The sequence below is a fragment of the Salmo salar genome, chromosome 02 (genome assembly GCF_965601325.2).
Source record: "Salmo salar chromosome 02, fSalSal1, whole genome shotgun sequence".
NCBI classification, from domain to species: domain Eukaryota; kingdom Metazoa; phylum Chordata; class Actinopteri; order Salmoniformes; family Salmonidae; genus Salmo; species Salmo salar.
Genome location: NC_138292.1, coordinates 41821821 through 41832573, shown reverse-complemented (window position 1 = coordinate 41832573; position 10753 = coordinate 41821821).

Here is a 10753-nt window from a genome sequence, read left to right as displayed (position 1 = left end):
GTATTTTGTCCATTGACTCTTTCTTCATTTAAATCCTTGTCATTTCACTACTGTTGATTTTTAAATGGCATGTTGCAAAAATAAATTTGCCAATAAAAATAGAATAAACACCACTTGTTGATGGCAATATGACACTAATAAAAGGGTTGAATTGTTCCCCATCATGTGCAATGAATGCTAACATGGCTTTGGTGATGAAAGGTACATAATGCATTTATTGTCATATCCTTGTCAGGCCACTGCATGCTGTGACATGGGCCTGGATGGTGACATCTTCTTCAAGCAACATGACTAAATACTGAGGCCTGCAGTGGTACCGGAAGCAAGGGCCTTACCTGGGAGTACAGCAACAGTCTTTCTCTCTCTGTCTTGCCATTCTGTCAACGTGTATTGTATGTAACCACTTAAATTCATACGAACTGCTACAGAAGCAATCACTGACTTATATTCACTTTGTCTACTTGTCCCATTCTTTAATTTTGTCTGGTATATGTGTTTTAGTTGACACACCTGTGTGATGTGTATGATATACATGAATACTAATGTATTCACTCTGGACATGAGACTTGCATTTATTTTAGACCTTTTGAATCATAAGCTCTAAGTGTATTTGTCTGGATGTTTAAGTTACCACTGAAGTTGGTAAAAATGTAAAGATCAATGTAAAAAATATTCTATGAAAAAGTTATTGTTTTGTAATCTTACAATTGAAAAATGAAAAAGAGCTGTTTATACAAAACTTTATTGCATTTGGTCATCCCTAAAATGTGGCAATTTAAAGCCTTGATAGATCCATCCTTCCTTAGTGAACGGTCTGTGGATAGCTGACAACAGGGTTGCAGGTTTTTTCATGTGCTTCTCTAGAGTTCCATAGCCCAGCAGACTCACCTAGGGATAAAGGGATGGACATGTTAGTTTTTATTACGACTTCTACAGGAAGGAGAGAGCATGAGTTGTGGAGTGAGTACAGTAAAACTAACCATTGGCCCTGGATAATATGCTAGCATCACACAGGCGGACAGCCAAAGTGAAGGAGGTTTACATAGTGCTATCAAGTTTACTGTTATGAGTGGAGCTTACTTCTCTGTTCTCTGGAGAGATCGCAGGTAGTTGGTCAAAAGGCTCTGAAGGTCCTTGGAATGTTCTGTCTCTTTAGCACCTGGAGAGAGAAAGATAGAGGTAGTAAGTCTGCTTGAAAGAGAGAGAGTCCTCAGTAGTAGACAGGTATGTTGCCTTCTCCACTCCTTAAATGACCTCTTAGCGCACAGATCCCGTTAACGGGATCAAAATCGACATCATCCGGTGAAGCTGGAGTGCGCCAAATTCAAATTACAAAATTGTAATATTAAACATTCATGAACATAAAAGTGTCCTACCTAATTTAAAAGTTTAAATTCTTGTTAATCCAACCGCGTTGTCAGATTTCAAAAAGGCTTTACGGTGAAAGCATACCATGCGATTATCTGAGGACAGCACTCCACATACAAAAGCATTAAAAACATTTTCCAAACCAGCAGAGGCTCACAAAGGTCTGAAATATCGATAAAATAAATCACTTACCTTTGAAGATCTTCCTCTGTTTGCAATCCCAAGGGTCCCAGCTACACAACAAATGGTCGTTTTGTTCGATAAAGTCCTTCTTTATATACCCAAAAAGTCAGTTCAGTTAGAGCGTTTGATTCAGTAATCCACCCGTTCCACTAGTTCAACATGCATACAAAGGAATCCCAAAAGTTACCAATAAACTTTGTCCAAACAAGTCAAACAACATTTCTAATCAATCCTCAGGTACCCTAATATGTAAATAAACGATCAAATTTAAGACGGAATGTAGTATGTTCAATAACGAGGTGAGAGATATATAACGAGGTGCGCGCCCTCATCCACGCGCGCCACAAGACTACAGTCAAAATGAGAACCACCTTGAAAACCTACAACTACTAATTCATTTTTCAAAAAACAAGCCTGAAACCCTTTCTAAAGACTGTTGACATCTAGTGGAAGCCATAGGAACTGCAATCTGGGAGCTATTTATTTGTATATCCCGTAGACAAGCGTTGAAATGGACAGTGATCTCAAAAAGAAATTCTGGATGGATTCTCGGATTTTTGCCTGCAAAATCAGTTATGTTATACTCGCAGACATTATTTTAACAGTTCTAGAAACTTCAGAGTGTTTTCTATCCAATGCTATCAAATATATGCATATCCTAGCTTCTGGGCCTGAGTAACATGCAGTTTACTTTGGGCACGTCATTTATCCGAACTTCCGAACACTGCCCCCTAGCCCTAAGAGGTTTTAAATGATTGGAGTATTAGCTCTTTGAAATGGTATCATGCAAAAATAATGTCTTACTGATGTCTTGCCTTAGAGTATGGTTGCATCTATCTCCACCAGACTCCAATAAATCAGATTACAAACCTGCAGATTAACAAAAGAAAATGGTAACCTACCTGTATTTAGGATTCATGTATCAGTTAGCCTAGTTCATGATTCTTGTGTGTAAATGACAACAGTATTGAATTTTTATTTGTTTACCTTTTTTAAACTAGGCAAGTCAGTTAAGAACAAATTCTTATTTTCAATGACGTCCTAGGAACAGTGGGTTACCTGCCTCGTTCAGGGGCAGAACTACAGATTGTTGCCTTGTCAGCTCTGGGATTCAATCTAGCCATCTTTCGGTTACTGGCCCAACGCTCTAACCATTAGACTACCTGAGATTATACAAAAATATGCATGCCATTTTGTGATAATGGCTATGACAAATTGCATGGCATCCATGTGAATTTATTGCTCAGCAATTATTTAAATTATGACACCACGTCTAACAATTGCTACAACATACTTCTTAATTGACTGCAGTTAGCAGCTAGCTTAGCTAGATGCCTGTGATTGTTGAGGGATAATTTTGCCGACGAACTGATTCAAAGATGGTGATTAGCCTAGGTAAGTTAGCTTGCTAGCTAAATGACAACCCTATTAATTATATTAGAAATTATGCTTCACGCGGTTTGACGGTTCACGTTTCGGAGGACGCAAGACTCGACCTTCGCCTCCCAAGCCCGTTGGGGAGTTGCAGCGATGAGACAAGATAGAAATTAGGGAGAAAAAAGGGGGGGAAAAGGATGCTTCACCTCCAAGTTACATATGTAGGCAATAGATATCTAGCTAGCTAGATTATATGATCTAACTAACATGAGCTAGATAGCCATCCTGCATTGTTTCTGACACATGCCAAGATCATGCTTTCTTTACATCTGACAGATATTTAGCTACCGTAGCTAGCTAGATAATAATGGTTTATGATAATTGCAGTTTAGTTCATTATCTAGCCATCTAGCAAGCTAGCTAAGTGTAAAACGTAACTATCTAGCATGCCAGCTAAATGACAACTCTATTAATTATATTAGAAAATATGCTTCACCTCCAAGTTACATCTATATGCAATAGCTAGCTAGCTAACCAACTAGGTAGTTGTGAAGACACTCACTCTAACTTACCATGCTTTTCTGACCAACTCGACATGCTTCACACCAATCTCAGTCTACTCCTTCTTGCCTACTCCGGTCTCTGTCTTCTAGGTTCAAAACTATATGGCTGCAGTACGGTGTTTCATTGACATTGTCAAAAGAAACACACTCGCACACAGCAATCTGGTGCAGTCAAACGGCTCAGCGTTCCAACAGTTTTCAATCTACAGAACCAGTCAAAAGTTCAGACACACCTACTCATTCAAGGATTTTATTTATTTTTGCTATTTTCTACATTGTAGAATAATAGTGAAGACATCAAAACTATGACATAACACACATGGAATGATATACTAACCAAAAAAGTGTTAAGCAAATCAAAATATATTTTATATTTGAGATTCTTCAAAGTAGCCACCCTTTGCCTTGATGACATCTTTGCACACTTTTGGAATTCTCTCAACCAGCTTCATGAAGTAGCCACCTGGAATGCATTTCAATTAACAGGTGCACCTTAAAAGTTCATTTGTGGAATGCGTTTGAGCCAGTCAGCTGTGACAAGGTAGGGGCGGTATACAGAAGATAGCCCTATTTGGTAAAAGACCAAGTCCATATTATGTCAAGAACAGCTCAAATAAGCAAAGCGAAACGACAGTCCATCATTACTTAAAATCATGAAGGTCAGTCAATCCGGAAGATTTCAAGAACTTTCAAAATGTTCTTTAAGTGCAGTCGCAAAAACCATCAAGCACTATGATGAAACTGGCTCTCATGAGGACTGCCACAGGGAAGAAAGACCCAGAATTGCCTCTGCCGCAGAGGATAAGCTCATTAGAGTTACCAGCCTCAGAAATTGCAGCCCAAATAAAGGCTTCCCAGAGTTCAAGTAACAGACACATCTCAACATCAACTGTTCAGAGGAGACTGCGTGAATCAGGCCTTCATGGTCAAATTGTTGCGAAGAAACCACTACTAAAGGACACGAATAAGAAGAAGACACTTGCTTGGGCTAAGAAACACAAGCAATGGACATTAGACTGGTGGAAATCTGTCCTTTGGTCTGATGAGTCCAAATTTGAGATTTTTGGTTCCAACCATCGTGTCTTTGTAAGACGCAGAGTAGGTGAATGATCTCTGCATGTGTGGTTCCCACCGTGAAGCATGGAGGAGGAGGTGTGATGGTGTTGGGGATGCTTGCTGGTGACACTGTTTGTGATTTATTTAGAATTCAAGGCAGACTTAACCAGCATGGCTACTACAGCATTCTGCAGCGATGTGCCATCCCATCTGGTTTGCGCTTAGTCAGACTATCATTTGTTTTTCAACAGGTCAATGACCACCTCCAGGTTGTGTAAGGGCTATTTGACTAAGATGGTGAGTGATGAAGTGCTGCATCAGATGACCTGGCCTCCACCATCACCTGACCTCAACCCAATTGAGATGGTTTGGGATGAGATGGACCACAGAGTGAAGGAAAAGCAGCCAATAAATGGTCAGCATATGTGGGAAACATGGCCTTTAACATTTTGAAATAATTCATGTGTCCTGGCTAAATTCCCATTCTTGCCTTCATACTGTACCATCATGGCCACCTAATCATCCCCAGTGTACAATTGGCTAATTCATCCCCCCTCCTCTCCCCTGTAACTATTCCCCAGGTCATTGTTGTAAATGAGAATGTGTTCTCAGTCAACTTACCTGGTAAAATTAGGGTTAAATAAATCAAATCAAATAAATGTTACGCAGAACAAAAATATACCCAAATTATCCAACCTGGACTGGTTAAGCTAATAGATTGTACATCATTTTGACAGATGATGAGTTAATTTGAGTTGTTACATAACCTCACAGCATTCACCACGTCTCTCAGCCAGCCATTCTCCAACTACAATATTCAGTACCATGCTGTAGCCATGTATCTAGAGAATTATTCGGATAACATTTTCTTAGATGGCAGTAATACGGCAAAGAACATAAGACACCGTTATTGATTAATGTTTATTTGTTTATCTGCCTCTTGCTTGAGTCTCATGCCCTCTGCATGGACTAATTAGTCCCTGAATGCAAAGTTACGCTGAGGGCGGGTGGAGGAGGATGGGGGAAGGTAGCACAGTGCAAATGTGGAATTCACAGCATCTAAATTAGGCCTGACAGGTGACTGCATCCCTGCTGCACCCTGGCTCACATCACATAACAGCCAGCCATGAGGGGGGTATTTGTTTTGGAATATCATTGGTGATATTTGACAACAAGTTTTCTTCCCTAATTGGGACAGAATATAAAGGAGCCATCACATTGTCACTGTTAATTATCACTGTGTGTTGTCTCTTTGCCGTGTCTCAACACCGCGCTTCGCCTCAACTCATTTGGAGAGTACAGGGATGACGACAGATTGTGTCCCAACAGTCATTGTTCAGTCGGTTTAGAGACGAGAAGGGTAGAAAATAAGATTTCCAAATTAATTGTTGTGCGAGACTCTGCCGGCCCGATATCTTGCTTTTCACTTTAATGAATGTTGTTTGAGCACAGGATGAATTGGATGACTTGGTAATGTGGTAATGCAAAGACAAAATAGGTTCTTCTCTCTCAAACTCACCCACCCACACACTCTCTCTCGCTCTCTCTTACTTTACCACCATTCCTCTCTCCAATACCATCTATTCCTATTTTATTCTATCTCTATTCATCTTCCCCTCCCTCTCTTCTTCCTCCCTCCCTCTGCTGATTGAAATTCATGCTGTGGGATAGCTTCAGCCCTAGAGCCTCCAAGAGCCTGGTGTCTGATGACCACACCAGCAGGCAGCAAAGGTAGTGGGAGGAGTAGGAGGGAAAAATGTGAAGACGAGTTCAAGACAGGCTATCCTGCCTCTGAAATAAAGATGGTGACCACACCGGCAGGCAGCTCAGGTAGTGGGATGAAGAGGAAGAGGAGGGGGGAGGAGGAGTAGGGGGATGGGAGGAAGATGTGAATACAAGTTCAAGATTCAGGCTATACCCTGAAACAAGAGGGTAATAATGAGTCATCAGCCGGAAGGCCAGTGGTTATACGTGGAGTTGCCAAGGGCAGTAGGGGGGGAACTAGGCTAGACAATGTTAAAACTCCAATACTTCCTCAGGCCTTCTACCTCAGTGGGCAGCGATGGAGTGAGCAAGGCAAAAAAAATTACATACACACACAAACAAAACCACTGAAAAACACACACCTGGGCAAATCTTGTTTACTGATTCAGGGATTGGGGCTTAAGAGGGCAATGTTCAGCAATTCAATACACACAGTAAACACTCATAATTGGACTGTGTGCTTATGGGCTTTGATGTGTTTCAATCCTCAGAGGACAGCGTATTATAAGGCCTAATTGATTTTCATACACATTAACATGGGTTTAGGAAAATTAGCCGAAAACAAACCTCTGATAGAGAGTTATAATTATGTTTCTAATCGAGAGTTTAGGGTTTTACTTGGCGCCCTATACAGTCCAGTTACAGTCCTTTATTTTTTATTTGCATAATAGATGTGGTTGGTTGTCGACTGGTGGTTAACCAGAGAAGTATGGGTCTAAGTGTCTTCCAGGGCCAATCCTGTGGAGGTGGCATCGAATAGCCCGGCTAGCCACAAATTGGTCCCCAGAGGCGAGACAGAGGCCAGGGGGGCCCGAGTGTGGGGACCAGCTTCAACCCTCCACGGCTGACACTGTATCCCCAAAGGGCTTAGCCAAGCTCATGCAGGAATGTCGGTGAAATAAGCCCCCTCGCTATACCTCCACTTGGGATATGAATTGTGTTAACACTGTCCACCAATCACAAGTTTGAGGGAAAGAAGGGAAAGCAGTCTGAAGGTGAAACAATTTACTTTCTTTTTTCCCTCCTTCACAAGGATACTTAAGTTTGAAGTTGGTTTGGGCTATACTTTTGAATACACATTTATTTTTCCTTTATTTAACCAGGCAAGTTCATTTAAGAACCAGGCAAGTCAATTAAAGGGATACTTCGGGATTTTGGCAATGAAGCCCTTTATCTATCTTCTTCCATAGAGTCAGATGAATACATGAATACCATTTTTATGTCACTGTATCCAGTATGAAGGAAATTAGAGGTAGTTTCGCAAGCCAATGCTAACTAGTGTTAGCGCAATGACTGGACGTCTATGGTATCTACTTGCATGCTAGCAGTTACTATAGACTTCCAGTCATTGTGCTAACACTAGTTTGCAATTGTGCAAACGCTAGTAAGAAATCTGCATGCAGAGACATAAAAATGGTATCCACAAGTTCATCTGACTCTGGGGAAGTAAATAAAGGGCTTATTTGCCAAAATCCTGAACTATCCCTTTAAGAACATATTCCTATTAACACAGAGTAATGTAGGTACAGTCAATCTAACCTATGGCAATGTAAATATGCTTTCTGATTATAAAGGAACAATCCTGTAGGCCGTCCTTGGTCCCTCCAAAGGTTGCTCCATTAGATTTGGCAACATCTCTTCCCCAGTGACACCCCGGCCAGGAGAAATGTGAGCTCCTTGCCTCAGCAAGCGTTCACATCCTTGGTTTCATATCATCTTCAATTTGAATTCCATTACCTGCGGTGCCACATTTCAAATAACGGTAAGCCCTATTAATTACCAAAGTATGGGTCTAGGGTAAAGGTGAACGTGCAATTACAGAATTAAATCAAGCCGCCGTTTAGCTTGTCAGTCCTGACAGAAATAATTTGGGTGAATTATTAAATGCCTCTGCTGGTCTACTTAGCTTTATCGTCAGATATCCCCACACTGCACGAGTCAAAGCAAAGTATTTTCTTCCCTTTAATGAAATAAAATTAATCATGTTTTTTTTTCTCATATTACATTTATACAGTCTTCCCAAGTCGCTGAAGTAACACCAAAACAAGGCTTTAATGTGACCTTTATTTGAAACAATATTTTTTTACTGACATGCTGTTACCAAATATATCTTGCAAGTGGGGGGAGGTCATCTGTCGTTCATTTCATCTGAGGCGATTATGGGTCTTTAAGTCTAATATTTCTAAATTGTAGATTATCATGATTTTCCGTCCATTTAATTACAAAATGCAATTGCTGCATCTACACAAGGTATAGGAAAGCACTGTCATAGGAAGCTTGTGGATCACATCACATTGCCATGGTAACAAAAATTGAGAAATGGTGTATATTTGGGAATTATGAAAATTGTGCGCACCTATGATTACTCAGCTTTTTACCTCATTCTTACCAATTTGAATATGAAAGTCATGGCCGTATTCACATTATTCATTCTGAAATTAAAAGCTAAACTGATCTTAGTTCAGCTGAGATGCTTTGGCTGCGTTTAGACAGGCAGCCCAATTCTTATATTTTGTTCCACTAATTGGTCTTTTGACCAAATCAGATCAGCTCTGAAAAATCTTTTATGTGAAAAGAGCTGATGTGATTGGTCAAAAGACCAATTAGTGGAAAAATATCAGAATTGGGCTGCCTGTGTAAACACAGCCATAGTCTGTAATAATGATCATTTTTATCGGATTCGTTTTATCATTTTTTTCCTGACTACGTAAAGATTGTAACATTCCACATTCAAAAGACCTGTTCAATTCAATTCATGCTTTACAGCTTACTTACTTCTACCATTCCAGTGTTTTAATTGCTAAATTGTATTTACTTCGCCACCATGGCCTTTTTTGCCTTTACCTCCCTTATCTCACCTCATTTGCTCACATTGTATATAGACTTATTTTTCTACTGTATTATTGACTGTATGTTTGCTTTACTCCATGTGTAACTGTGTTGTTATATGTGTTGAACTGCTTTGCTTTATCTTGGCCAGGTCGCAGTTGTAAATGAGAATTTGTTCTCAACTTGCCTACCGGGTTAAATAAAGGTGAAATAAATAAATAAATAATAATAAAAAATAAAAAAAACTTGCATGCAACAAAAATGGACGGTTAAACCACATATATATAGAACACTGTTTAATATCGATGGGTTAAACCACCACAATACTGCTGCTGAGCAGACATTTCTATCTAATCAGCTGGTGTAATGAAGCAATTTGCCTAATGGTTGAGTACATGAAATGTTTGGGTTCGGTCTCCATGACAACCAGCTGTTCATAATTAGTTCATCAAGAAGGGCAGGGTAGTGGCTGCATGTCAAGAGGTTGTAAGGTGCTTGAATCATTTGGTCATCAGGTTGTTTGGGTCGATACCACTGAAACAATGCATCGACCTCTGCCCATATATCTAAGGTAAAATTTGTGGCTCTTTAAAAATGTTTCTTCCTAGATCATGCATTTGTATTGAATGTCTTTATCTCTTGCAGTGTCCTTTTGATTGGCACTGTCTTTGCTGGAGGTTCCTGGTGTGACAACATGGCAAGAGGTACTCTGTGCATGTCCTCAATGTAGTTGCTTAATGTCATATTTTGGCGTAAGATACTTACACTAGCATTTCTGTTTTGATGCTGTCTTTTCACTAGCCTGAGCAGCTGCCCTGGGTTTGGACCTCCTTAGGACCCAGTTTGTCCCTTACAATCTTCGACCAACACGCCATAGGCCATCCAACTGACTGGGCCTATGGACAAGTCTTTGCCAGAGGCTTTCAACCCAAACCGTCTACATTAAACTATCACGGTTCTGATCCCAGTTTGGCTGACTCCTCTGTCAGGCATTCTGTCTACACTCCCAAGGGAGAACTTGTTAGCAGCCACAAGCCCAACTTTGAGCAGGTCGAGAATTCTGCGCCTCGATCAAATGTAATGGTAGCCCCTGGTCAGTTTGAGTACTCGGAGAAAGCAGCCATTCGAGGTTACTATAATCCTGTTGTAGTTCAGCCTGTCCCCAGCAGATGTAGAACAGCCCAGAGTGTGGTTTCGTGACCCCAGAGCAGAGGTGCTGTACCCTATGGAAAAAGTATTCTATGGTCCTGGCCACAGAGACTTATCCTCTCCACCATCCTAGAGTGGACTCATCAGCCCCCGAGCTGATGAGTCCCAGGCCCTGGGGTTGTCCATTCTGTCATCAAAGAGCTGAAAATGAAGTGTCACAAAAAACAGGATTCTGTTGGTTAAGATTGTAACGGACAAACTTTCCTTTGCAAACCACCTTTGTCTGAGGAGCCAAACATACCAGTGGTGAGCAAATCGGTAACCTTGTGCACTTTTAAGGGCAAAACATGTAAGCTGTGTTTGAATTCCAGTGCATTTACTTATCCATGACATCACTATTTGGTTAAGGCTCTTCCCCCACTGTCCAGTGTTTATCCTTCAAATAAAATGTCTGTTTTTGAGAT